At 43.7% G+C, this 25,500-nt stretch overlaps 1 long non-coding RNA gene across 1 annotated transcript in view; it reads right to left on the reverse strand.

The window, feature by feature from the left end:
• LOC112545567 (uncharacterized) overlaps positions 1–25,500 on the reverse strand; it is a 528,724-nt gene that overhangs the window by 147,117 nt on the left and 356,107 nt on the right. Inside the window, exons 10-11 of the long non-coding RNA XR_012901638.1 lie at positions 13,449–13,525; positions 11,145–11,273 (exon numbers count right to left, since the gene is read on the reverse strand). This is a non-coding gene — a long non-coding RNA (uncharacterized LOC112545567). The remainder of the gene's footprint in view (positions 1–11,144; positions 11,274–13,448; positions 13,526–25,500) is intronic.

The raw sequence follows: 25,500 nt of genomic DNA on the forward strand, positions 1-25,500 counted from the left end.
GGAAGGGGGAGTGGGGAGAGACTGAGGGGAGGGAGAGGCAGGAGGAGGAGGAGAAGAGAAAGGGAGAGTGAGAGGCAGGAGGGAGAGCAAAGAAAGAAAGAGACAGCGAGAGGGGCATAAGGCGAGAGAGGCAGGAGGCGGAGGAGAGCTGAGAGAGAGAGGGGAGGCAGTAGGAGGACAGAGAGAGAGAGAGAGACGGCGCGAGAGACCGGAGGCTTAGGAGAGAAGACCAAAGTGGAGGAGAGACCTGAAAATCCCGTCTTATGACGGGCTAATTGGCTAGTTTGAAATAATGGCGAGCTGCTGGAAGACTTCTTACTCCAACTCCTGTAACCCTCATTTCACGAGGAGTAAGGGAAGCCAAAGGAAGAGTGTTCTTCCTTCAACCTCCTGCTGTGTAGATAGTACCAAAAGTCGAATGAAGCTATTTCAACTTAAGCTGTGCAATTGACATAGCTGAAGTTGCGTAGCTTAATTCGACTTCAGCCCTGCCGTGTAGACATGCAGTGAAAATCTCTCCTTAATGTGTAGTATCAGCAAGAAAGAAAAAACAAACAAAAATGGTCAGTTGTATAAGACAGGAATGGTGATGAATATAGAAAAATACTATAGAGCTCTATTATATAAATCAATGATACACTCTCACAGCAGAGCTCCAGGCTGTACATTTCCTTGAGACCCTCTCAGCATTTTGATCTCTCCTCCCTCCCACCCCATTTTTAAGGTTCCCAGGTTCACTCCTTTCCCCCACTCTAGCTTCAGCTTCTATCTTCTGTCCCCAGCCTCCCTCTCCACTTCCCTGAGCTCTCTTTGCTCCTTTCCATCCTAGCACCATGAAATGACCTGTGAGCTAAAAATAATACTTCATGGAATAGGCCAGTCTGGCTAGGCTCTTACAAGAGACACTGTGGTCTTGCATCTGGGGATTAAAAATGTCACGTTTTATAAAAAGTTTCTCACGACTAATTTCAACAGCAAGCCATAGGGTCTCTTCACTTTTACACTTATAATTAAATGGCCATTTTTTCCCTTTAAACTACCTGGGTCCCAACAAAAGCAACAAAGGAAATCACAGCTCTTCGGCTACAAAACAGCTCGTTAAAGAAAAGCACAGAGTTATGCAATTAACCCCACAAAACCAGGAATTTCACAGTTATGTCTAGCACTCTGGTTGACAAGGACTGGCTTTAAATTGCACTTCTGTTTATTGGCCCATCAGTATCAGTTAAGGTCAGGGTGTCACACCAGATTTAAGCCATAACCTTCTATTTCCTTGTTTTTGTGAGCTGAAAGTCGGCTCCGTATTGTGATTTAAATTGGTCCATTGGGTGCTTTGGGATGCAAGTTCCATTAAGCTGAAACAAAGAATATGATTGCTTTCAAGCGCAAATGTCTGCATATTTCCCTCTGTATTGTAAGTAATTCTGCAAGAGCTTTCAATAATGTTCTGCTGAATGTGCTATTGACACATGCATTTTATAGCTTCATTTGAAGTTCTCATATGCCAATGGCTCTTTTATTCTTGCATTGCAAATGATAGCTGCATGTTCACTCAAGACTTTTTCTTCTGATGAGGTTCTCTTACTTTGCTTTACTTTGCTTTGCATGTTGTACCAGAAATATCTGCCATGTTTATGGAATTTTGCAATATAATTCCAGCAAGTCCAGCACATAAAACAAAATTTCTTACAGCGAATGTAGTGCTAATCTAGACCAGAGCTGACATTAACAATTTCCACTCCCCCCTCCCCCCCACACACACAAAGTGGATGAGCAGGGTGCTTGCAACACCACTCTTCTCCAAGTCCTTGAATTACCAAGGATTTTTAGCACAAGTAGTCTTATTTAAGTAAAGGTCATAGGAAAGTGTAATTAGGAGGAATCCAGAGAGAGGGCATTTTCAGGCATATGCCTTGTTCCAGTGAACTTAACATGGGTATGTATTCACTGCAGAGTTCTTTATTTAGGCCAGGGCTACACTATAAACTTACATCGGCATAACAAGGTCATTCAGGGGTGTAATATCCTAACCACGCCTCGAAGCAATGTAGTTATACTAAACCTAACCACATATAGATGCATAGTGCTATGTTGAACGGGAAGGTTTCTCCTGTCAACCCAGGTACTGAAGTACCACCAACCAGAGAGGATTTAGGGCCTCCTGTTGCCATAGTTAGTGTCTTCACTGAAGTATTACAGAGGATCTAAGTGCCCTTTTACACTCAAATTGCTCCTCTCAGGTTAGCACAGCTCAAGCGAGAGGGGCCAGATTATCAAATAACACTTATGCTACTCTGTTTACACAGGTGCCACCGTGCACTCACTCAGGAGTGACCTAAGATTCTTGGGGCTACAACCCATGGCTATTTGTGCTGCAATCAGATGAAACACCCCTATTCTTTCCCAGTAAATTCTGGAAGAATGTAGCTGTCCTTTCTGTGCACGCAGGAGGAATTGTGGGAAGGACTTGGGGGACATTTGGCACCTGAGTGATGTAAACCTATGTTCACACTACAAAGTGGCTGTGTTAGCCGCTGAAAAATTGTGCTCACGTGGGTTGTAGCCTAAAGGCTATAGCCCCGATGGGACAGCCAACTTGATTTACAAGCACACCACATTCAAGTGGTAGGGTTTTATGTGAAGATGGGACTTTGAATTGGGGCAACACCACAGCTATAAGTTGAGTTATTTCTGCAGGGAAGACAAACCCTGAGATTTCATAGCTAGACACCTACTCATTCACTTTTATTTGGCCATCAGTATCCCTGACGCTTTCTGAGGACAGTCTGCTGGCAGGGCTCTCTAATCAGCAAATGGATCCTCTCCAAATAGTTGGGGGAAGCCAGCCATAGAATGAGGGACAGGGCAGTGTAGAAATTTAGTAGTAGATGCTCCCCAGTGCTTGTCTAAGTAATACATTCCATGCATTGATTGGGTTCTCTGAAGTAGCAGATGCTTCACAGGGAAAATGATATTTTAACACCCCTAATTCTGGCAAGGGATTGGACAGAACTGTAATGTAATTGCACAAAATGATACAGAACACAATTTCTAAAACTTGATCACCTAGCTGAGGGTGCCTATTTTTACATTTGAGCACTCAGATTGGCACTTACGTGCTTAAAATGGGCATTCAAGTGCCTAACTGCCTATTTGAGCATTCAAATTTAGAACTGGGTGCCTTACTTCAGGCAATCAAGTTTGAAAACTGGACTGAAAAATGACCTAGGTGTCTATCATTTAGAGTACAGGTTTCCGAGGAATATTTCTGTTGCTTACCAAATTGCTTTACAATTGAAAACCAGACAATGACCAGAATTTTAAAGGTGGAAGAAAACTATATGGTGCAGGACAATTTTCTTGATAAGATGAGCCACTAGGTGATAATTTGCATAATAATATTGTGGATTGAACATGTGCATGCTGTTTTTTAATTTTCTGTCTTTGGAATGCTTAATATTTATCTGTACCTTTGGGCTGATGCCAGGAAGCTCATCATCCATTAAGCTAACGAGGGGCTTCCTAAATTATTGTTATCTGCAGACCAGGGGGACGGGGAGCAAAGCGGCAGAACACGCGGGCAGCGGGACAGCCCAGACGCGCCGTGGCTATCCTGCTGCCCTCGGGCTCCACGGCTCTGCTCTGCTCTGCTCCCCCTCCCCCTGGTCTGTAGACCAGGGGGAGGGGGAGCAGAGCAGAGCAGAGCAAAGCGGCGGAACACGCGGCCAGCTGACAGCCCAGATGCGTCTGGGCTGTCCGCTGCCCGCGTGTTCCGCCGCTTTGCTTCCTCTCCCTGGTCTGCTGGAGACCAGGAAGAGGAAGGGCCCCGTTCGTAACTGCGGATCCGACATAAGTCGGATCCGCGTAACTCGGGGACTGCCTGTACATGGCAGAAAAGCATGGACAAAAAGTAGTGGATGGGTCCCCTCCAGGGAGGGAAACTGGAGTTTTTCTTACTCCTCCAAAATAGTGAAGTAAATATTTTAGACTTATACTCGCTAAAACACAGGAACATCTCTGATAGGGAAAAAGCAATAAGGAATCTCTGTGGCTTTCAAACCATGAAGAGCCAGGCAGTCTGTTCTCCATGAGACGGAGCTATGGCAACGTGAAGGGAAGAGGCACAGATGGGTCATGGCATTATGAACTATTAATAACTGTAGAGCCCAAGTTGCCAGTGCACTTTTGCTTTCAAATCTGTGTTGTCATAATGGGGGACACACACAGCTACCATTAGCAGCATTAATTTCCTCGCTTTTTATTAGGTTCAGTCATTCAGTCAAAGGGGGAGCTAGCAATGCAAATGGCTGTTGTTACCTGTTTCTGACTCTCTTTTTCACCTTTCCCCAGACCCATCAAGCTCCCAATCAGAGAACAAGTGCATGAAGGAACAGATTGTTGGTGTGGGGTGAGCATGCCACACACTGGCTCTGCTTCTCCCTAAGTCCAGGCCACGTATATGGAGAGAAGCCTACCTTAAGCATTAAATAGGAGACAGTGGCCAGAGAGCTCCTTCAGGTAATCCACATAGATTACTTCTGAGCACTGCAGAAGCAATGCTGCTCACTCTTATGATTTGTCAGGACTCATGATAATTATTGTTATCCTTAAAGCCCCAGCTCCTGGAGTCAAGTGGATGTGTGGTGATTTCTATCTTCGTTCTTAAAGAAAAAATGAATTTCTAGCCCTTGTGACTGAGGGAGAAACACAATGTGACCCCAGTGCACTCTAAGGGTATGTCTACACTAGCTCGGTAGTTCGAGCTAGGTAGGCAAATGAGGGCAACCGGAGTTGCAAATGAAGCCCGGGATTTAAATATCCCGGGCTTCATTTGCATCTTCCTGGGCACCGCCATTTTTAAATCCCCCTTAGTCCAAACTCTGTGCCTGCGGCTACACACGGCACGGAGTAGGTAGTTCGAATTAGGATCTCTAATTCGAACTACCATTACTCCTCGTGGAACTCCTCGTGGAACGGAGTTCAGACTAAGGGGGATTTAAAAATGGTGGTGCCTGGGAAGATGCAAATGAAGCCCGGAATATTTAAATCCCGGGCTTCATTTGCAACTCCGGTTGCCCTCATTTGCCTACCTAGCTCGAACTACCGAGCTAGTGTAGACATACCCTAAAGGATCAAAATTGAGAAAGCAAATAAAAGAATGCTCAATGTATTATTTTTCATAATCTCATTATTTGAAAGCCAGTCTCATGATTTCTGGCAAGCCCATCTTTTGGTTTTTGAACTTGTGGGGTTGGCAATACTGCAGCAGTCACTACTCTAAGGGCAAGGTGAGCAGCATTTCTTTTGTAATGGCTCCCATTTGGTGGAATGTCTAATTCAGTTATGCTAAAAGAAATCTCACTTGTCTTAAATGTGGAATACAGGAAAGTCACAGTCACAGAATTGACATTGCTACAAAAATTGGACTGACCGTTTTTAAAGGCATACCATGGAATTCAGTTTATGTAGCATTCATATATATCAATACAGCTCAAAACACATTTGATTTAAGCAGCTACAACGGTCATTAATAGTCCATAATATAAAAGATAATATAATTACTGCGCACCATGATGGAAATGTACTCAAGAATACAGTAAGTGTGCACGGGTACTTAAAGTTAGGTGAAATTGATTTAGCAAGTAGACTTGTAAATGGGCCCCAAAGCACCTGCGTATCTACTTTCACATCTAAATATGATTTTAGGAATCCAACTCTGTGCTCCCAGCTTTGAAAATCGATCTTTCCCAATTAGTTGAGAAATAGAAAGCAATGTGTTAATACATTCATCTTTCTATTCTAAAGATCCGGGTTGAATTCTGACCTCAGTCACACACACACAAGATCAAGTAGTCCTGGGGCACGTTAGAGACGAACAAAAATATAGATAGTATCATGAGCTTTGATGGGTAAAATCCACTTCATCAGATGAGCTGGACATAGAAAGAGATGAGTGGCCTGATCCTACTTTCTTGTGGCCAAAAACTTCACACACAAACCGCTATTCACTTTAGAACAGCTGGAGGCTTTCAGGAGATCTCTATAGCCATCAAAAGGGAGCTGCAGGTCAGGAATGAGGTGAATTGGCAGACCTTTGCACAAAATAATAGAAATTAGTGGCTAGTGCAAAGACAAATCAGGCACATGTCTTCCATGTAAAATTTTCACCAGAAAACTGAAATAACTGAGTCATATTTTTCATTGAATCAATTCTAACACTTTGATCTTCATATTGATTGTCTCCTGCATCCTCGGGTCCTTCTATGAAGGACACTTTATAAATGTAAATTTGATGGATGGGTGGGTACATTTATATTCATGAGAACTTAGCAGGAGCTAAGCAGGTTAGTGTTAGTTTACACTCCAGTTTTGTCAATAATAATCAGTAAGAGGAGGGATTAATCAGAAACAGGCAAATAGATGCGGTGTTATAATCTAATCATATACATGCTGTCCACTAACTCAGACAACATGGAATACATACTTTAAGACAGAGCCACAGCTGTAATATTTTTTTCAAATCCACAGCTAGCGTTTTGGTGATGTTTCCTGTGCATACATTCTTCACCTAGGTTTTGCCACACACATCTTTAAATAAAGCAGCACACATGTTTTTAGTTTAAAGGGGACAATGGAACTAAAACATTTGCATTGATCTTGTTGATTTGAACAAAAAAATAAACAAACTAGCTATGTGAAACAATAGTCCCTGATTTTGTATTACAGCAGAGATTTTCTTCTTCCATGGATGAATGATAAACTTTCTTACAATAGACACAAGTAAAATCAGAGAACAAACTGTAATGAATCCGGGCATAGGTACATTGTGGACATTACAGTGGGACAGGTATGACTACGGTAACCATATTTTCTGAACCAAAAATGAGGACATATTGGCCACGCCTACTTACCCCATTAACCATGCCGCAGACTCCTTATGCCACATCAACCTGCCACAGGAAACCCCACTGCTGGGAGTAGTACTTCTGGGGTCAAAATGGACCTTGATTGGACATTAAGAGTGTCATGTGATCCCTCTAATTGCTCCTCTCACCATCCTCTACCAATAGGAATGGATTTGGACCCCATAGGACCCTCCCCCATGCAACCATACTGCAATTACATTATCTCAGGCCCCAGACCTAGGGTCCCATGATAGTGTAGCACGAGGAGTCCAACCTTGATTCAAGATAAGATCCAGGATCCAAGACCTATTACTTTGCAGTGTAGATGCAGTGCTCTTTGATTCAGGGTTTGGGAGTCATCCAGAATTATCCCACAATTACATGGGACAATTTCCTTAGTCCTCTTAATGGATGATGCTTACCAGTTCCAATTAACTGGTAATCAGAGGGGGCTGGAGCAGCTCCTCACCTGCTGTGAGCAGTGGGCTGTTCCAGCTCAGCAAAGGGCACGCTGCAGAAAGGGGTTGGTCTCGTCTGGAGCAGTCCCCACTTCTGTGGGAACCTGGGGACTGCACCAGTGTCTGGAGCAGCCTCTCTCGGTGGGGGGTCCAGCTTGCTGTGGACACGGCCTGCTCCAGAGGGGGCTGGGAGCCAGAGGCAGCCCCAGTGTGACCTAACATTAACCACTTAACTGATGAATGGGAATTTACATCCCTAATGAGATGGACTGCAACTGCATTTTTTGAAGTTACTGCAAAACTATCCAGTGGCCTCAGTTTGCACAAGCCAGAATGACAATACTGAATTAACGATGACCATTACAGGATGGAAAAGACAATGTCACTGACCCTTACCAGCACTGCTTGAAAGGTACATTTCCCATGGAGGTCAATGGGGTTCAGTAAAGTTACTGAAAAATGCATATCTCAATTCCATGATGGCAATGCTTTTATTATGTAAATAATAGCTAATAATAATTGCCAAATGAGACCACTTCCCAGCCTGCTTACAAAGGCCTGATCCAATTTAAACTTTAAGCTAGGATTGAGCTCAGGGCAATCTGTTGACATTATTAAAAAAGATCCAGTTAACATTTAGTCACCCTTCAAAAATATCAGGGACCAATGAGTAAAAGCCCCAGTGCCCAATAGAAGCGATCTTTGAAGAAAATTGGAGAGTCTTTGAATTAACTTATTCTGACAGCAGCAGTTTCTCTCACTGGTCTTGGGATCCTTGGCACAGGTTTCACTTTGTGTATGAAAATAACTCAGAAATGCGTTTCCACAGCTAACTCCATTCAGATCTAGGCAATATGCAGTCCAAAGACAAAAAGACAAATCCCTTTAAACTGGAAGTAAGAACATCTCACCTCTTCACAGAGCTTACAAAAGGCTTGTTTACACATAAGTCATGACAACCTTCTCTGGAAAGAGATGACACCCTGCCTTTCTGTGGCTGCGCCAAGTGTTTTCACATGGCATTTTATCATGCTGTTTTAATCTCAACTGATTTGTTGAAGAAGACTCACAAAAAGTCTGTCCATTATCCACACCGGAGAGGCACAGTGATTTTACCACCGTGGTAACAGACCCAGTCTCTCTCTGGGCTGTTGTGGAGCAGAGAGGAGCCTAGGGCAGTCTCTAAGCTGGGGGGAGGGAGGGCTTCTGTTTCAGTGGTTCTCAAACTTTTTAACCCATGGACCACCAGGCTCAATGTAAACCTTTCTGCGGACCACCAGTTGCTAATGAAAACTCACTATTAATTACACAATTACGCCCAAGCCATTTTGCTAGTGCTGCGGCGAGGGAGAATGGTTAAATTTAAATTATTAAACAGATTAAACATTTTAACTTTCTCCTGTTAGTTTATCAAACTTTAAGTAAAGTAAAGTATTAATGTATGTCCAACACAAAAAGGTTTCAATGTTTTCTTTATTTATGGCAGGGGTGGGCAACCTTTTTTGGATCAGGGGCCACTGATCCACAGAAAAATCAGTTGGGGACCACACAAGTAAGAAACAAAAAAACTCCTCCCCAAACCTCTGACCCTCACTGACGTGGCCCCCAACGGAAACACCTCACTCATCTGGCACTCCACAGGGCAAGCGGAAGGGTCAAGGAGGACTGAGGTTAACGTCTTCCTAATGGCCAGATTTGCTTTTCTGGTGGATTTTATGGACCCTCTCAGGTTCTGGGGTGGGGACAAAAATGAGGGGTTCAGTGTGTGGGACAGGATGGGAGGGAGATGGGGTGCAGAAGGGGGAGAGGTTGAGAGGGCTGGGTGGGAAGTAGGGTGCAGAAGCAGGCTGGGAGTAGGGCTGGGTGGGAGGTAGGGTGCAGAAGCAGGCTGGGAGTAGGGCTGGGTGGGAGGTAGGGTGTCGGGCCAGGGGGAGGGAGCAGGAGTAAGGAAGGGTGCAGTGTGCGACCAGGAGGGAGGGTGCAGGAACAATGGTGGATGCAGGAGCAGGATGAGGGTAAGGTGTCTGGCCAAGGGGGAGGGTGCAAGAGCAGACTTGGCAGAGGAGTTGAATCTCCCTGGTTCAGCACCCTCGGGACCTGATTGGTCCTGAATGAGGGATTTTTCCAGACCAGAGGAGATCATTTCAGTCCCCCTGCTGCCGCCCCCTACCCCACAGCCCAGCTGAGCCACGCATCAATTCCCTGTGCCCTCTCCCTCCCCCGCCCCTGCAAGCCAGCTGAGCTGCACATCTGTTTCCTCACCTCCCCTGCAGCCCAGCGTAAGTACCTCTCTCTCAAGTGTGAAGTTGCATGATGCAGTCCAACTTAAGTTTTAGGCATAGACCAGGCCTCAGTTTGTACATGAAGTTAGATTCACTGAGTAATAACTGTAGAGAAAGAACCCCAGATTGAACAGTTTAACTGATTTCACACATTGACCACAAGGTTCAGTGTTTTTGGAATGACAAGTATCACAGTGGCTGGATCTGCCCTAAACTTTGCTGGAAAACCTTCCACAAGCCATGGCCACTATTACTTCTCCACTGGTGATAACACCCTTACGAGTATAGAGTAAGCAAGTACACTGACGTTTTCATCACCTAGTTGTCTAACCTTGCTTAGCACAAGTCTAAAGAATGTGGCGACAATTAGGTGATTGCTGTAACAGTAGAAGAGATCTCAAATAAGTCTAGTCTAGGCAAAGTTATTGGAGCATTGTAAATGACAATCCAGTTTTCAGGCAATTTACTCTCCTCCGCACAGATGTTTATCCATCCAACACGTTTATTTTCAAAATTAATTTGGAGCCTAATTCTACACTTGCCTTCAGACAATGGCAGAAATGCCATTAGCTTAACTGGCAGTAGAACGGGCCCCTTTGTTTTAAAAATAGCTTTAATCCTGTTCTTGTTTGATCTCTGCAGGCCTCTCATTGTGAAGATTTAATCAAGTTCTTGCTGTCGGAAACCAGCAAACTGATTCATAAAGTAACCCCCCTCCAAAGACTGGGCATTAACTTTCTACTATGGTTTAGCCGCTTTCTTTTATTTGCAAGGAAATATTACAGCCATGGTGCTAGCCTTGCAAAGAAAAGTGTGGGCCCGTTTTGTGAGGATTCCAGATTTGCTTCACTCACAAGCAAAAGGCAAAAATGGTAATGCCCTGTTTTCACAAGCACTCCCATAGTTACTACCACTCATGGAGACAGACCACAGGCAGTGGAATGAAGGGAAAATTAAAAATAGCTCTAGTGCAGATACAACCTAAAGTGACCTTAGCAAGCACGGTCTGTGACACAATCATCCTTGTACAGTTGCAGCTGTTCTGAACTGTTATATGCTGTGAAGGCAGACATAATTTTCCAGCAACACTCAAGCTAAATGAGCGGCTACCGTACTACATTAGCATTCCCAGATGCCCTGCCTTAGCTCAAGAAGCCTGGGGGTAAAAAGACAAGAAGCTCTGGGATGCTCTTAGGTTTCTGAGAACCACAGTGCAAATCACCCTAATTGTTTGTTAGATGAACAATAATCACTCTAACCTTCTAACTGACATTGTTAAAATTTGTTAAAAGGAAATTTAACAATATCTTAATTAGAAAGAATTTCTAATTTGTGATGTAGACTATGGTAAACAAACAAGATACCATTCTCCCTTTGTTTTTCAGCTCTGCAACCAGAAAGACTACATGATATGGTAGAACATATTCTGCATTTGCCATTTATCATTCTACATCCTTTACACACTTGTGCTGTATAATTAGTGCCTTAGCTAATTTTACCTGTTATTGTTTGCCCTGTAATTTGGAGAGAAGAGGCAATGTTGATGCTATGTGATTTAGTCTGGGGCGATCAGCTGGCTCTTTGCCATAGAACTGCTGCATACATGTGACTGCAATGAAGTATATTCACTGTAAAATAAAGAGAACCATTCAGTGTCTTAATGTAGTTAATTATATGCTATGAGATTAGCAGCTTTCTTCAATTATTTTTTCCTAAATACAATACATGGGCATCTATCCCTTTCAGGGTTCTGTTCTACTTCAAAGCCATTGTACATCAGTGGAAAGAAAACCACCCTCCCATTATCTATTACTTAATTATTAAAAAGTGTCTACTCTGTTTTTATAAATTATCTATGTATCCCAGTTGTTGGCATATGAGAGAGAGAGAGAGGGAAAGACCCAGACTTAGGAAGGTTACAAAGCCAATTATTCCAGACTGGAGAAAAAAAATCAAGAGTCTAAAGGGATCTAAAAAATAGTCTACAAGAATCATTTAAAAAAATAGTATTGGGAGTTTCATTATGAAAGGTCTTTAAAAGTAACACAGTGAAATCAGCACACTTGTCATTGTTGGCATTTTGCCTAGCAGAAGATTCCAAGCAACCTTTGAATAGAGCATATTTATATCATATTGCAAAAGCATATTTACTAGAGAGCAACATGAGATACTGATTACAAAGGGCTGTACCGATCTTTTTGGTGGCACTGACCTCTGTGCATTGATGGTTCCACACCAGGTCATGTGCCTTGATTATAATGAAATATGCCATCTTCCAATTTAAACTCTTATTTTATGCATATGAGTTTAAAGATTACCTGCTTTTGGTTTAGTCAGCATATAACTGGTCAAGTATCACATTTAAGATGTTGTATCGAGATTGCCCTACTGGATAAGGAATGACCTACTCTTTGCCTCTGATTCAAGTCCCTCTCAGACCTTTTCATCACACAACTATCTTGGGACTCCATTATATACCACCTTTTAGTCCTGACCATTTTATTCTTCTATAGAATCCCAAGAAAGAATCCAGTGTCTTTTCAATATAATTTTCTGTTTCAATGTTATTTCTAACCTTTCCTTCTTTATTTCTGGAGTAGGGGACTTCAAACCCCTCCTCGTTCTACCCCATCCCAACAATCTTAGTTTTGACTATCTTTTTTTCTCCACTTATCTCCTTTTCCCATATGTCCCACTGCTACATCTCTCAGTCTCATATACAACATCCACGATTGCCATGGACTGGAGAAGAAGCTAATATTCATATTTGGATGGTATTTATATTCAAGGGCAAAGTCAAACCCCTCTCCTCCATATTGCATATAGCAAAATTTTTGACCTGATATTCACCAGAAAAGTCAGGGAATGAGAGAGAAACTACCCCTCTCAGTTTACCTGCATGGACACTGTCTACCACATTTAGCTTCATGAGGGGCTTGGCAAGATAGGGTCTGACACTTCACAAAACCCCAGAAAAGTTTTTCAAAGAAACAGATGTCCCTCCCCTACTATCCTGCACATCCTTGCAGCAGTGATACCGAATACTCCTGTCTGGGAAGCCTATAATCTTTAAATCCACCTACATTGCAGGGGAAGTTTTTCAGTTGTTCATTCCCCAGACAGGCCATGCTGCCATTTTGGATTGCCTCAGGTAGCTGTTTGAATCCATATCAGCTCTTCTTCTTTATTCACGTTTTGGCGCCTTTTTCATGCAGTGGCAGGAACAAGTTAGTCACATAATAGACTAACCAGCAAACAAGACTATTTAAGGCCTCCTCCCCAGTCACTCAGGGCTGTCTGATCTAGAAGCAACAGTGAAGCCTGTCCATCCCTGCCCACACAGGGGTAGCTGCTCCCTGACAATCTTGTGGAGGCTGTGGAGGCTGTGAAGGCTAGGACTATAATAGAGTTTAAAGAGAAGCTAGATAATTTCATGGAGGTTAGGTCCATAAAAGGCTATTAGCCAGGGGATAAAATGGTGTCCTTGGCCTCTGTTTGTCAGAGGCTGGAGAGGGATGGCAGGAGACAAATCGCTTGATCATTGTCTTCGGTCCACCCTCTCTGGGGCACCTGGTGCTGGCCACTGTCGGTAGACAGGATACTGGGCTAGATGGACCTTTGGTCTGACCCAGTATGGCCGTTCTTATGTTCTTATGTGCTTAAAGTTGTGCATCTCAGCTGCACATTAATGGGAGGTGTATCTTACTCACATGCATGGGATAGCAGCCCCTTGGCTATCCATCCCTGCTCAGACTTGCAGTCAAGATTACAAAGGAAGGAAGAGAAAAAGAAAAACAATTTACCTGAGAAGTTATCAATCCAGGATCCAGCCCTTTACCTGCCTGTCTGTGTTTGGCCTTGCCAAAGAGGTGCTTCATACCTGCCAATGGGAGATGGTATGGTGAGAATCCATCACACTTAATTTTTACCTAGCTTACTATCTGAGGGCCTGGGCTTCTGGCCCCCAAATTACTTAGTAGCCAAAGTATTTCTCCCCTCTTGTTCACTGGTATAGGGTGTTGTAAATTTATCTTTTGCTTTGTCAATAAATGTTAATCTGTTAGCCACATTCAATTTGTATGTGTTTTATTCAGGGTATTAAATCCCAATGGTACATGTGGGTTGAAGGGGAAACAGAGTCCCCTGTAAGATTACGACATAGGTTGGAGGCTTAACAATATGAAAACGATAATCTGTTTTGTCTTCCTGATGATTTTACCAGCAGTTAGTTAAAATATCTGGCCATGGAAAGAATAGAAAAAGGTGGAGTCCCCTGACCTTAATTTTCTCAGCAACAGGAGAGCACGTAAGAGATGTAATCACGTCCTTCACGGCTCTTTCACCACTCTGAGGTGCTGAAGCAACAGCTTAATTGCAACCCCTTCAGGCAGCTTTGCATACAGTAAATGGCTTTGCATAAAATACATTCCATTCGGTCTAGATCTGTCAAGCTCTGCGAGCCAGTTTTTTGCTCTAGTCCCCCGGAAGACCTGGAGATGCTATTGCAATGGACACCTGGTGTGGCACTCTAATTGCAGTTATGATGGAACACAACAAACAAACAAAAAATCAAAAGGAGGAGGGTGAAACAAAGACTGAGTACAAAGAAAGGAATCTATGGCAAAAGTGAAAAGACAGTTCTGACTCCTGTTAATCTGAGTGTAGCAGAGTGCTCACCTCACTCAGGGGAAATAAGGATTAAAAACCCAGGAAGAGGGTTGGGACTGTGGGCAAATCAGAAAAGGGCTAGAGACAGCCAATCAGAGCCTGGCTAGCCCTATAAGAAGGGCTTCTAGGAGGAAGAACCAGGGGAGTTGACAGTATTGCCTGGCACCTGGGTAACGTGTGTGTGGGGCGCCTCCACACTCCCAGAAGGGGTGGGGCCTTGAGCAGAAGGGGCAGGGCTAGGCATCCAGCCTCTAGTGCTCCCCAGACAACCCACTCCCACCAGCCCAAGATCATGGTGTGGGGCTCTGGTGCACCAGGTGCGCCAGTGGCTATTCTGAAAGGTCTGATGCTGCTGTTGCAATAGCAGCAATGATGACTGTGAGCCCTCAGCCCTTTAGAATCACCAGGCCCTGGTGATTGCCCCACCCCCATCAGTGGGCCTGGGGGGAATACACACACACTTGCTCCAGCTGTGGAGCCAGAAGGACTTGGCTGCCTGTGAAGCTAGAGAGGCTACTTGAGGCAGGGCAGTGCTGAGGAAGAGCAGGCAGTTCTGTGGAGCTCTAACTGGGCAAAATCCAAGGTTGAGGCCTTGCTTACAAGGCCTGAGGGGTACTAGGGCTGCAGGAAGGCAGCCAGAGCAAGAGAAGGCACAACAGGTTTACACCCCATTGCCAATGAAGAATGGCCATTTCAGACTGCAGTTTGCCTCTGAGGCAGGAGCTAGATGATGACTGGCAATAGGTCACTGAGACAAGGTAATATAGGAAATTGGAGTTCCCTGGGAGGAGAGAACTCCAGAATGTGGAGGAACTGCTGAAGGGCAGTTCCCTGAGGGAAGAGTGCCGGGGTATGGAAGGGACACAGGGCCTAACGAGTGGTATAGACATTAACAGAAGACAGGTAAATGAGGATCAGACCCCAGCCAACAAGGCTGGAAGAGCTAATTCCTGGATAAACCAGCAGGAGGTGCGATGACCCCTTACACCAGGGGTGGGCAACAATTTTGGAAGGGGGGCCATTTCACAAATTTTGGAAGTGGCTGCGAGCCACCTAGAAGGGGTGTGGTCTTGGGTGGAAGGGATGGGGCCTCAGGTGGAAGAGGTGGGATTGAGAACGACCCTGCTGGGTACAGTGACCTTAGTTTCTGAACCAGCCTCAGCGAGTCAGAATGGTTTAGTTATGAAACAGATGAAGCGTTTTAACTTTCTCATGTTAGTTTATCAAACTTCATTTAAATAAAGTAAAATATTATGTCCAACACAAAAGGTTTCAGTGTTTTCTTTATTTATGGCAGGTGTGGGGCCAGGGGTCACTCATCCACAAAAAAATCAGTTGGGTACCACATAAGTGAGAAGCAAAAAAACTCCTCCAAACCTCCCCAATGCTCACTGATGTTGCCTCAATTGAGACACCTCACCCCTCTGGTGCCTCAGCCTCACAAAGTGAGGAGTGAAAAAGGGGGGGGGGGGACTGAGGTTTAAGGCTTCCTATAGATCAGATTTACTTTTCTGGGGTTCATGCGTTAGTGGATTTCCTTAGGTTCTGGAGTAGGGACAAAAATGAGGGGTACAGTGCATGAGACAGGGCTGCCAGCAAGTAAGATAGGGATGGGGTGCAGGATCTGGGAGGGAGCTGGGGTGCAGAAGCAGGCTGGGAGTAGGGTGTCTGGACAGGTGGAGGGAGCAGGAACAAGGGAGGGTGTCGTTTGTGGCCAGGAGAGAGCGTGCAAGAAGTAGTGAGGGTGTCAGAGCAAACTGGGAATGCCAGATCTTGGGAGGAAGGGAAGTGAGGGGATTGGGGGGGGGGTGCCATGAGAGGGAACCTTAATTGGCTTTGTGCCCCCTTCCAGCAACAGCTGCAGACATGCTGTCCCAGCTGCCCCAGAGGGAGGCCCTGCTGTTATAGGAGCCATGCAGTCCAGGGATGGCCCCAATGTTCAGAGGCACTGCAGGCCAGGCAACCCCAGAGGCACCACTGCCGCAGTCACGCAGCTGTGGGTCAGCCCCGGAGGCGCCACAGCTACAGCCACACAACCTAGGACCAGAGGTGCCACTGCCATGGCCATGCGGCCCCAGGCGGCCCTGGAGGCCGGGAGACACCTGCTGCTGTGACCACATATCCCCGGGCCAGTCCTAGATGCTGGAGATGTCGCTGCCATGACCATGCGGCCCTGTCCTGTCCTCAGAAGCCAGATATGCCACTGCCACAGCCACGTGGTCCCAGGTCAGCCCCTCAGTCCAGAGATGATGCTGCTACAGCCATGTGGTCTGGGGCTGGCCCTAGAGCTGCCACTACCATGGCCACAGGCTGCCCTGGAGGACGGAGGCGCTGCTGCCACAGCCACGTGGCCTGGTGTCGGTCCCAACAGCCCCAGGCTGCCCCAGAGGCTGGAGGCACTGAGGCCTGGGGCTGGCCCTGGAGGTGCCGCTGCCATGGCCACACAGCCTGGGGCTGGCCCCGGAGGCACCACGGCCACACAGCCCCAGGCTGCCCTAGAGACCTGAGGTGCCACGAGCCAGGGCAGGGCCCAGAAGCAGCACTGCCATGGCCACACAGCCTGGGGCCAGCCTCCAGGACTGGCCCCAGACCACGTGGCTGCGGAGGCACCACTGATATGGCTATGCAACCTGGAGCTGGCCCCGGAGGCGCCACCCCAGAGACTGGAGGGGCTGTGACCCAGGGCCGGCACTGGAGGCACCTCTGCTATAGCCACGCGGCCTGGGGCTGGCCCCGGACCACATGGCCACAGTAGCGGCACCACCAGCCTCCAGGCGGCTGCGTGAGGGGAGGAGTGGCGGGGATGAGCTCCTTCTCCCACGGCACATGTGCCACACGTTGCACATGCCCTTTGGGGGGCAGGGCCTGGAACCGCCTCATGGGCCAGATCCGGCACCCTGAGAGGCTTTTGCCCACCCCTGCCTTACACTGAGGGTAACATTTCTCTGAAACAAAGAACAAGCTCTTTAGAGTTCACCAGCAGTATGAGCCACCCTTTCTCTTAAGCTATATAGGGATAATAAGAGCGCATACATGTAATATAAGCTACTATCATTCGGCATTTTGGTAACAAGTAAGTTTCCACTGAAGTAAATGAGAGCTATTCCTGAACATCTTCTATGTAGATCAAGTTTAGTCAACTGAAACTGATTTCTAAATGATGGGAAGAAGTGAGCGTTGAAAGACAGAAGTCCTTGAGGTTTGGTGAAGTATTTATGGCTACCTAACCCCTCAAAAGTACTTCCAAAATAATCATTTTCTAAAGATGCAGGAACATTTTCACAGGCAATAATATATAGGCGCTGTTTCAGAAAAAAATACCCAACATCATCAAAATGTGGAAGAAATATTACTTAGAAAAATAATACATACTGTGCAGTTTACATATTGAAAAGGTTCGACTGTAAATCCCATTTTTGACATTCATCCCAGAGCTACTTTAAAGGCAATACACAGACTCAACAGGGAGACAGTAAATACTAAATCATAATTACCTTATAAAAGGGGAGCCTGTTTCTCTGACTGCTTGAGATCTGGGTTTGTTGCTCAAAAATATCATATATCTACCAGATTCTCTCTTGTTTTATTTAAAGCCAATTAGTGTTTGTATTTTAAAACTAAATTAAACCAAAAAAAATTCCTTTCAAAGTTTGTCTTTAGTATAGTTCTGAAACACTGATTTGTCTGCTCTCATTAGAGTTGTTCATTAGAGGACAGCACGTACTGTGAACCCGAAGTCTTATATTTAACAGCGAATTATGGAAAATCTCTCCCATTTGGCAGCTTTTGCATTAACATTTCTTCAGCAATGGGATTTCTATTTAATGCTGTCTAGTGCTCCACACGTTACTGTGCAGTAAAAGAAAATATTTTTCAACACCATCTCAACTTGGTTTTAATATCCCACAGGGTGACATCTGACACTACACTGAGAGGAATAACGCCTCTCTGGGTAATCTTTCCAACAGAGCCTGAAAATGAACAGTCTGTGCCATTAATATGGCCAGTGTAATTAGCAGGAACAATATGACTGATGTTTAAAAAAAATACACCCACACTTCCTGAAGCTATTTCTGCAACCCAAGTTACTCTAACCATTGCAGTCAGCAAAAGCTACACTTACTAGTGAGCCCAAATGGGTCACAGATTTGAAACACAGGTTGACAGTGTCAAAGATATTACAGACACACAAAAATGGGTGAGATAATATCCTTTTCTGGACCAGCTTTTGAGCTATGCCGAAGTCTTCTTCAGGTCTGGGGCCAACATGGCTACAACATTGCAAACATCAAAAGGTATAACAATGTCTGTCTGCCTTGGACACTGTTTCTGATTAAAGCTTTATTTTTTATCCAATAATAAAGGAGATTTGTAAAAGTACTACTTATGTTAAAAAGAGGCTTCCCAGTGATATCAGAGTGAAGGTTGCAATTAATTGTATAATATGTGGCCTGCATAGGAGTTCTTTGAAAGTCCCATGGGTGCAAGGATGAGAAGAAAAAAATTATCAGATAGCTAAAAGGCAAGATAGTCACATGGGTGCTCAATTTAGCACCAAGTATGCAGCTAGGTTCCGGAATTAAAGCACAAGAAAACAAATTCCTAAGATTATCATCCATCTATCTTCTGTACATTAAAGTGGCCTTAAGTCATTTGTCTAGTCTCTAAATGCCATTTTAGATGTCCAAACACAGATAAACATACACTTTTAAAATCTATCAAAACACACACATATAGCTCAAGTAAAAATTATAGGTTCTAAAATATTTTGCAAAGAAAAATGGCCTTTTTGAATGAAAACCAAGAAATGAAAATAATTGGCTTTTTTAATTAAAAAAGCAAGTTCTAGGACAAAATGAAAGCATTTTGTTACTTTCTATGTTCATGTAAAATATTTACCATTTTATGATCAGCTCCAACATGCACACACACTTGATATATTTGTCCTGCTATAATCAAGGTAACCAATTATATGAGTCGGAGACTTTTTTGTGTATTTAAAATTTTCATCAGCACGTCTGGGGACACAGGTCACTTTACATTCAAAATGTAGCCAGTTTCTCCTGCTAAAATAGCCGAACTTTCCATTGTAAGGCATAAACGGAAAGTTCATGAAAAAGGAATGTTGTTATATTAATTGTCCTCTAATAGAACAATACCCCCAGATGCACATAAACACCTGTGAAAACAAAAAGGAGTGCCAGGAAATAATAAGATGGAGGGTCTGACATGGGAATATGTGCAAAGTTTATGTGGATATATCTGGCCTATGACGGGATTTCTTGGCAACATGAGAGTGAGTTCATTACCCAGTACTGAAAAGCAATCAGATTATGATGCTGAGTGCCAGCAGGTGATGAGGTGTATGTGCATGCTGCCTGGTCTACCCTGCTAGGATCAAAAAGAATAGGAACACTCTACTCTGAATCAGGCAGAGCAGACACTTAAACTTGGGTGTCCCCCACCCCAGTTCAATACCCTAACCACCTGCCGACACACACCAATTTTATCCCAAAACAGTCACTATGATATGATTCTGTTTTGGGGGAAACAACTGAAAGAAAGGTTTTGTCTTCCTTCTAGTGTGGGGGAAAACAACAATTTTGAAACCTCGAAAGATGCCACAAAATAGAATTGTCCTCCAGTTTGCTCTCATATTTGCTAGTCTGTGGGCCAATGGGCATCTCATAGTATCTTTTGTTAGGTACTCACAACACAATGTTGGCATGCTCTTTCACTCGCTCACATTTGGTACGTTAATTTAGTAGCACAAGAGAGTCAAGATTCCTGGCATGATGCCCACTGATAGCAATGAACAGATTAAAGTCTTCAGCCTCCAGGAGTTCACAATCAATAGGCTGTCAGTCTTATTAAGGGGGAGATGTTTGGATTTGGACAGGTTTTAGGTGGTGGGGTAGATGAGTGAACAGTAGAAGAATTTGCTCTATGCCTAGGTCTCTGATTAGAGTAGTTTCTTGAGACAGAATATCTCCCTGGGAACAGGGTACTGGACAGAGATTTCCTAAATAAGGGATTGTCTAAAAAAATATGCTATTTGACCATCATGTTTCAGGAATGGTGCATATACATAAAGAGAGCAGGTTATACTTGAAACACGTCAAAGCCCATGTCACTGATTTCTCCTTCAACAGAAATCATCCAGCAATGCCCAAGAATTCTGCTATCACTAGGCAGAGAGACAACACTGGTGTCGGAGAAGGGGCAACACTGCTCACTTTCCTCACAGTTATAAATCTTCAGTTAATGTTTGTAACATACTTTGAGAATGAAAAGTACAGCCACATACTCAAATCACTAACATGTGAGAATGTGTAAAAGATACATGAATTGGATAACTTTTTATCTATATAATTTCTTTATGGAACAATATCAGTATATTAGGAAGTACTATTCGTAAATTTGCTATGTAAGGGGAAAAAGCGATGCACAAATACGGATTCAGTACTTGGCCAGAAAAATTTATCAAGCCAATTATGTGCTCTCTTCTACTCATTGATCTATGGAGATAACTGAATGATGAAAAATGTGTTAGCAAATTAGTTGTTCAATAAAAATACCAAAACTCTTAACAAATTCACCTTTAATTTGACCTGTTCTACCCACTATGATATAATTGTCAGTAATACAAGGCTCTGCATACAAGCAGGTGTTCAATACCTACCACAAAATGAAATGCACAGGGGAAAATATTCACAACATTAGCTAATGGGCATAGAGCAGTAGCAGTTTTCAGGTAGATTTAAGTTGATTACTTAGAATGTAAATCCTTGGGGAAGAAACCATCTTTTTTGTCTTGGGTTTGCACATCACCCAGCACAATGGTGTCCTGTCCACAATGAGGGCTCCTGGACAGAAACTGCTCCACACAAAAAATTAACAAAGTAATTAATTAGTTGCAGGAGCAAGTCCTTATCTTGTTAGCAGATGGTTCTTGAAATGACCATTTTCATTCATATTTAACTGTGAATTTTGACAGTGAACATTGGAGCTTAATGGCCAGAAAAAAAGTTTCCATTGTCTTTCTGAGGATGTAAACTTAGAAGAGTTTCATCTTTCAAATATAATGTACCTGCCAGGCTGCTTTCCTGGGTCAGAATTAAAATGAGAAACAATAGCTCTAGCCCTCTGAACTGCCCTCACTTGATTTCACTGAGGCATAAATTCTGAAGCATAGTTACAATTCAGTTGCCCAGATTTTTAGTTATTTCACTGCTGATCATTTCAGCAAAAACATCCAGCTAATATGCTTATCCATTCTGGCTGAATATCATGGGAACTAAAGCTGGAAAAGAACTACTAGTTCATCTACATCATATTTTCCAGAGTTTTGTCCAGTCCAGTTGTAGAGTATTTCAGTGATTGAGCTTTACACTACTTCCCATAGGAGACCATTCCAGAGTCTGACCAATTATTATGTATTTTGTGTTAGTACCTCAGTGAGGACTGCAGCAGGGATCCTCCATTGATGGCATTACTTAGCTATGCTGCTAGTGAGTCTTAAGTTTTGAGCATCCTCCCTTCCAAACTATTATTTCTCTTTGCATAGACTCCTCATCCACCCTTAGCCACACTACATACACAAAGGCATCTGAAACAAGCGTGGCTACATACTGAGCACAGCTAAGCTGTGCCTCCCCTGCTGCTACTGCAGTAACCCGCTGCTGCTTATACTCACACTAGCTCAATGAGAGCTAGCACAAGCACGTGTATGCAAGCAAAGAAATCACACTCTTAGTTCATGCTATCGATGTAACCGAAGATAGCATGATTCTTTTACAACATGGAACCTAGCTCTAGAAGTAGCTTGTGCCCACGAAAGCTCATGAAAGCTACCTCTATTTTTTGTTAGTCTCTAAGGCTATGTCTAGACTGCAGGCTTCTTTCGAAAGAGCCTCTTTCGAAAGATCGCGTCTAGACTGCAGGCGGATCTTTCGAAAGAGCAATCCGCTTTTTCGAAAGAGAGCACCCAGCAAGTCTGGATGCTCTCTTTTGAAGAAGCCCTATTTACATTGAAGAACGCCTTCTTTCGAAAGAGGAACTTTCGAAAGAAGGCGTTCTTCCTCGTGAAATGAGGTTTACCGCCATCGAAAGAAAAGCCGCATTCTTTCAAAATAATTTTGAAAGAACGCGGCTTGAGTCTGGACGCAGGGGAAGTTTTTTCGGGAAAAGGCTACTTTTCCCGAAAAAAACCCTGAGTCTGGACACAGCCTAAGGTGCTACAGGACCATTCATTGTTTTTTAGGAGAAGAGGGGTTGTTACAGACTAACATGGCTACCCCTTTGAGACTGTTTAAGGACAGGTATTGTACAACTACAGGAAAGTTGCAGCTGGGGGAAGTCTGACAACTATCCCAATGTTCTTTCAGATCAGGAGAAAACCATTACCATAGTTTTGACAGATGTCTGGCACTCACTAGGGAGGTGAGAGAGAGAGAACAAGAGGAAACTGAATGCATGTCATACCTATTCAAACACAGGATTTTTTTTTTTTAAGTCAGGAAATTCAGGTGGGGAAAATATTTTATACTGACATAACATTTATCAAAATATACTTTTCACTTTAACCTCGGCTATATTTCCCTCTCTCTGCCTCACACCATGTTTCCATTATTGTCGGCAGAATGAGCTTCATGCATGCCAATCAGGTCATTCATAAATATAGAACTAACGTCTGTCATGACAGATTTACTACTCTGACCACAGCATATCCCTTCTGTCTGTAAAAGCTTGATCCATTAGCGGGTGAGCTCCCAGAGTGCTAGGCCTTTACCTTAGCAGATTGGAGGTACAAAGCACAAACCTTTGTGTGTGTTCAATATTTATGGTATGATTTGCACTATGAAAGTGCAGGATTTGTCAGTCAATTCTCCTATAAAACTCAACTTTCTTAGGTACAAATGTGAAGGAAAAGGAAAACTTGGTGAACTTCTACTACAGTTCTGTGTAAGTAGAATTACTGCACCCAGGAGCACTTTGCCTTTGGTTCTCAATCCTGCACTTTAGTCACTGGATCATCCCTTACCTCAAAGCTGTCACACTATCAGCTTACTATTTTAGATCAGTGTTTCTCAACCAGTGGTACGAGTACCCTTAGGGGTACTCAAGAGATATCTGGGAGGGAGTATGTCAATACAACTGAAATTTGAAGAAAACTGAATTTTTGTTTTAAATTTTACAGCACTTTATTATTTTTGTTTTTTTTACACCCAAAAATTTCATTGCCCGCCTGACTACAATTAAGTTGTTTAAACAAATGTACTGCAATGGTATGAGAGTGAAAAATGATCTAAAAAAAAAAAGGGTGAGAAACATTGTTTTAGATCATTCTTCACTCTCATTGTTGAACTTCAAAACAGCTTCATCTGTTTAGATGGAGTTGTACAGAGTGTTGTTCCAAAATACAGGATTGTAAAACACCAGCATTACTGGATCGCTCAGTTTAAAGCATAACCTCAGTGCTTCAAATAACTGATTTGAATACAATACCAAAGTGACAGTCAAGTATGACTTAAATCCTTGTGAGAAAATGAACACTGCCATTTTTCTCAGTAGTGCACAGGACCTGAACTCTACAGGCAAAAGGCAGTAGTGCCTTGACCCTTGGAACTTAATTCCGTGTGCGTGAATTTCAACCCTCCCCAGTTCCACAGTGTTTCTGTGTGGAACTATGCTGAGGAGTCAGTATGCAGCCCATCTGCCTAGTGCATACCTGTCAATCTTAGAGACCCGCATGGCAGTCTCCCTTTCCCTCTTATCGTTGTATTTAACCACTTTACACTCTTTAAAAGATATTTTATCGTCACAACACCCCTTTGAAGTAAAAACATTGCCATCCCCATTTATACATAGGAATATGAGGTGCAGAGAGATTAAGTGATGGGCCCCAGATTACACAGGAAGCCTATGGCAGACCAAATGCCCTAGCCTAGAGTGTGCCCTAACTATTAGACAATTCTCCCATTCTGCACACACCTCTCCTTGCTGTAGTGCTGTGGCATGGAGTACTGGCTTTATGTTTTCGTGCACAACTGATTACTGTAACATCACATACAAAAAGATTATTTTAGCAGGTGCTCTAATTAGAGAGAAATGTCTGGCTAAAGTGTAGGGAAAGTCTTGTTTTATCAAAGAAAAAAAGAACAGGAAGAAAATGAAATCTGATTTGCATGAAAATCTGTATTCCTGCACTAGAGAACACATTTTGAGCTCCATTATTTTAACTTGCAATTCCCAAAAGGCTTGTTTGCCACCATGGAGAGCAATGCAGACTCTCCAGGGGACAAAACCAATAGCCTTAGATTGTCACAAATGCAATTAGCTGTAATGTTTACAGCACCGTGGAGATAAAGCATCTGGGTTATATATTCAGGGTATCAAGGTCAAACCTTTGTGGGGTTTCACTTATTTGAGATATTTAAGGGTTTTATCATTTGAAAACTACATAAAGCCCAGCTGAAGTGTGTGACGTGATGATGCTGAGCCAGATTATACTCAAGACACAAAACTAGGACAAACCCTGCCACAAAACATTTGTGATCTAAGACTATGCCTACTCTTGCAGAGTTTTTGTGCTGCCAGTTTCACTGCTGGTTCGTGTTCTTACTTCCATTGGCATCAGAACGATGCAGGTTCACATTTGCAGTACTTCCATCACTGACGAAAGCAGTGCCCTGAATACAGCGTAACACTTCTATTTTGAGGATAAGTTGGGAGGGAGTAATTGTGAGGCATCCTGGGTCCCTGCACAATCCCCTTGTCCCAAACACTGCTCGGCTCCAGTAGCTCAACATTGCTTCAAGCAGGGGATGGTTCAAGCATTGTCACCTGGCCAGATAAGTGAGCACTTGCCAAGAAAACAGGAATGGGAGTTTCAGAGTTCCCAGGGCTTTATAGTGAGATGGGCAGACATCTTTTTACCTGGCACAAGAGCAGCAGAGCTTCTGACCAGAGTAGTCACTAGACACTTTGGGATATTGTCCAGACGCTAAAAGCTGTGTCTTCACTTGCACATCAGTGCAAAAGCATCACTGGTAAGAACTTGATTGCCTCTCATGGCAGTAGTTTTCTGTTTGTGGTGAAACTTGTGAGTTTCACTGCAAAAAGTCATTGGCAAGTGCAGACAGTCCTATGGTTTTTGCCCAAAAAAATGGACATTTTGCGCTCTGA

The sequence above is a fragment of the Pelodiscus sinensis genome, chromosome 2 (genome assembly GCF_049634645.1).
Source record: "Pelodiscus sinensis isolate JC-2024 chromosome 2, ASM4963464v1, whole genome shotgun sequence".
Classification (NCBI taxonomy): domain Eukaryota; kingdom Metazoa; phylum Chordata; order Testudines; family Trionychidae; genus Pelodiscus; species Pelodiscus sinensis.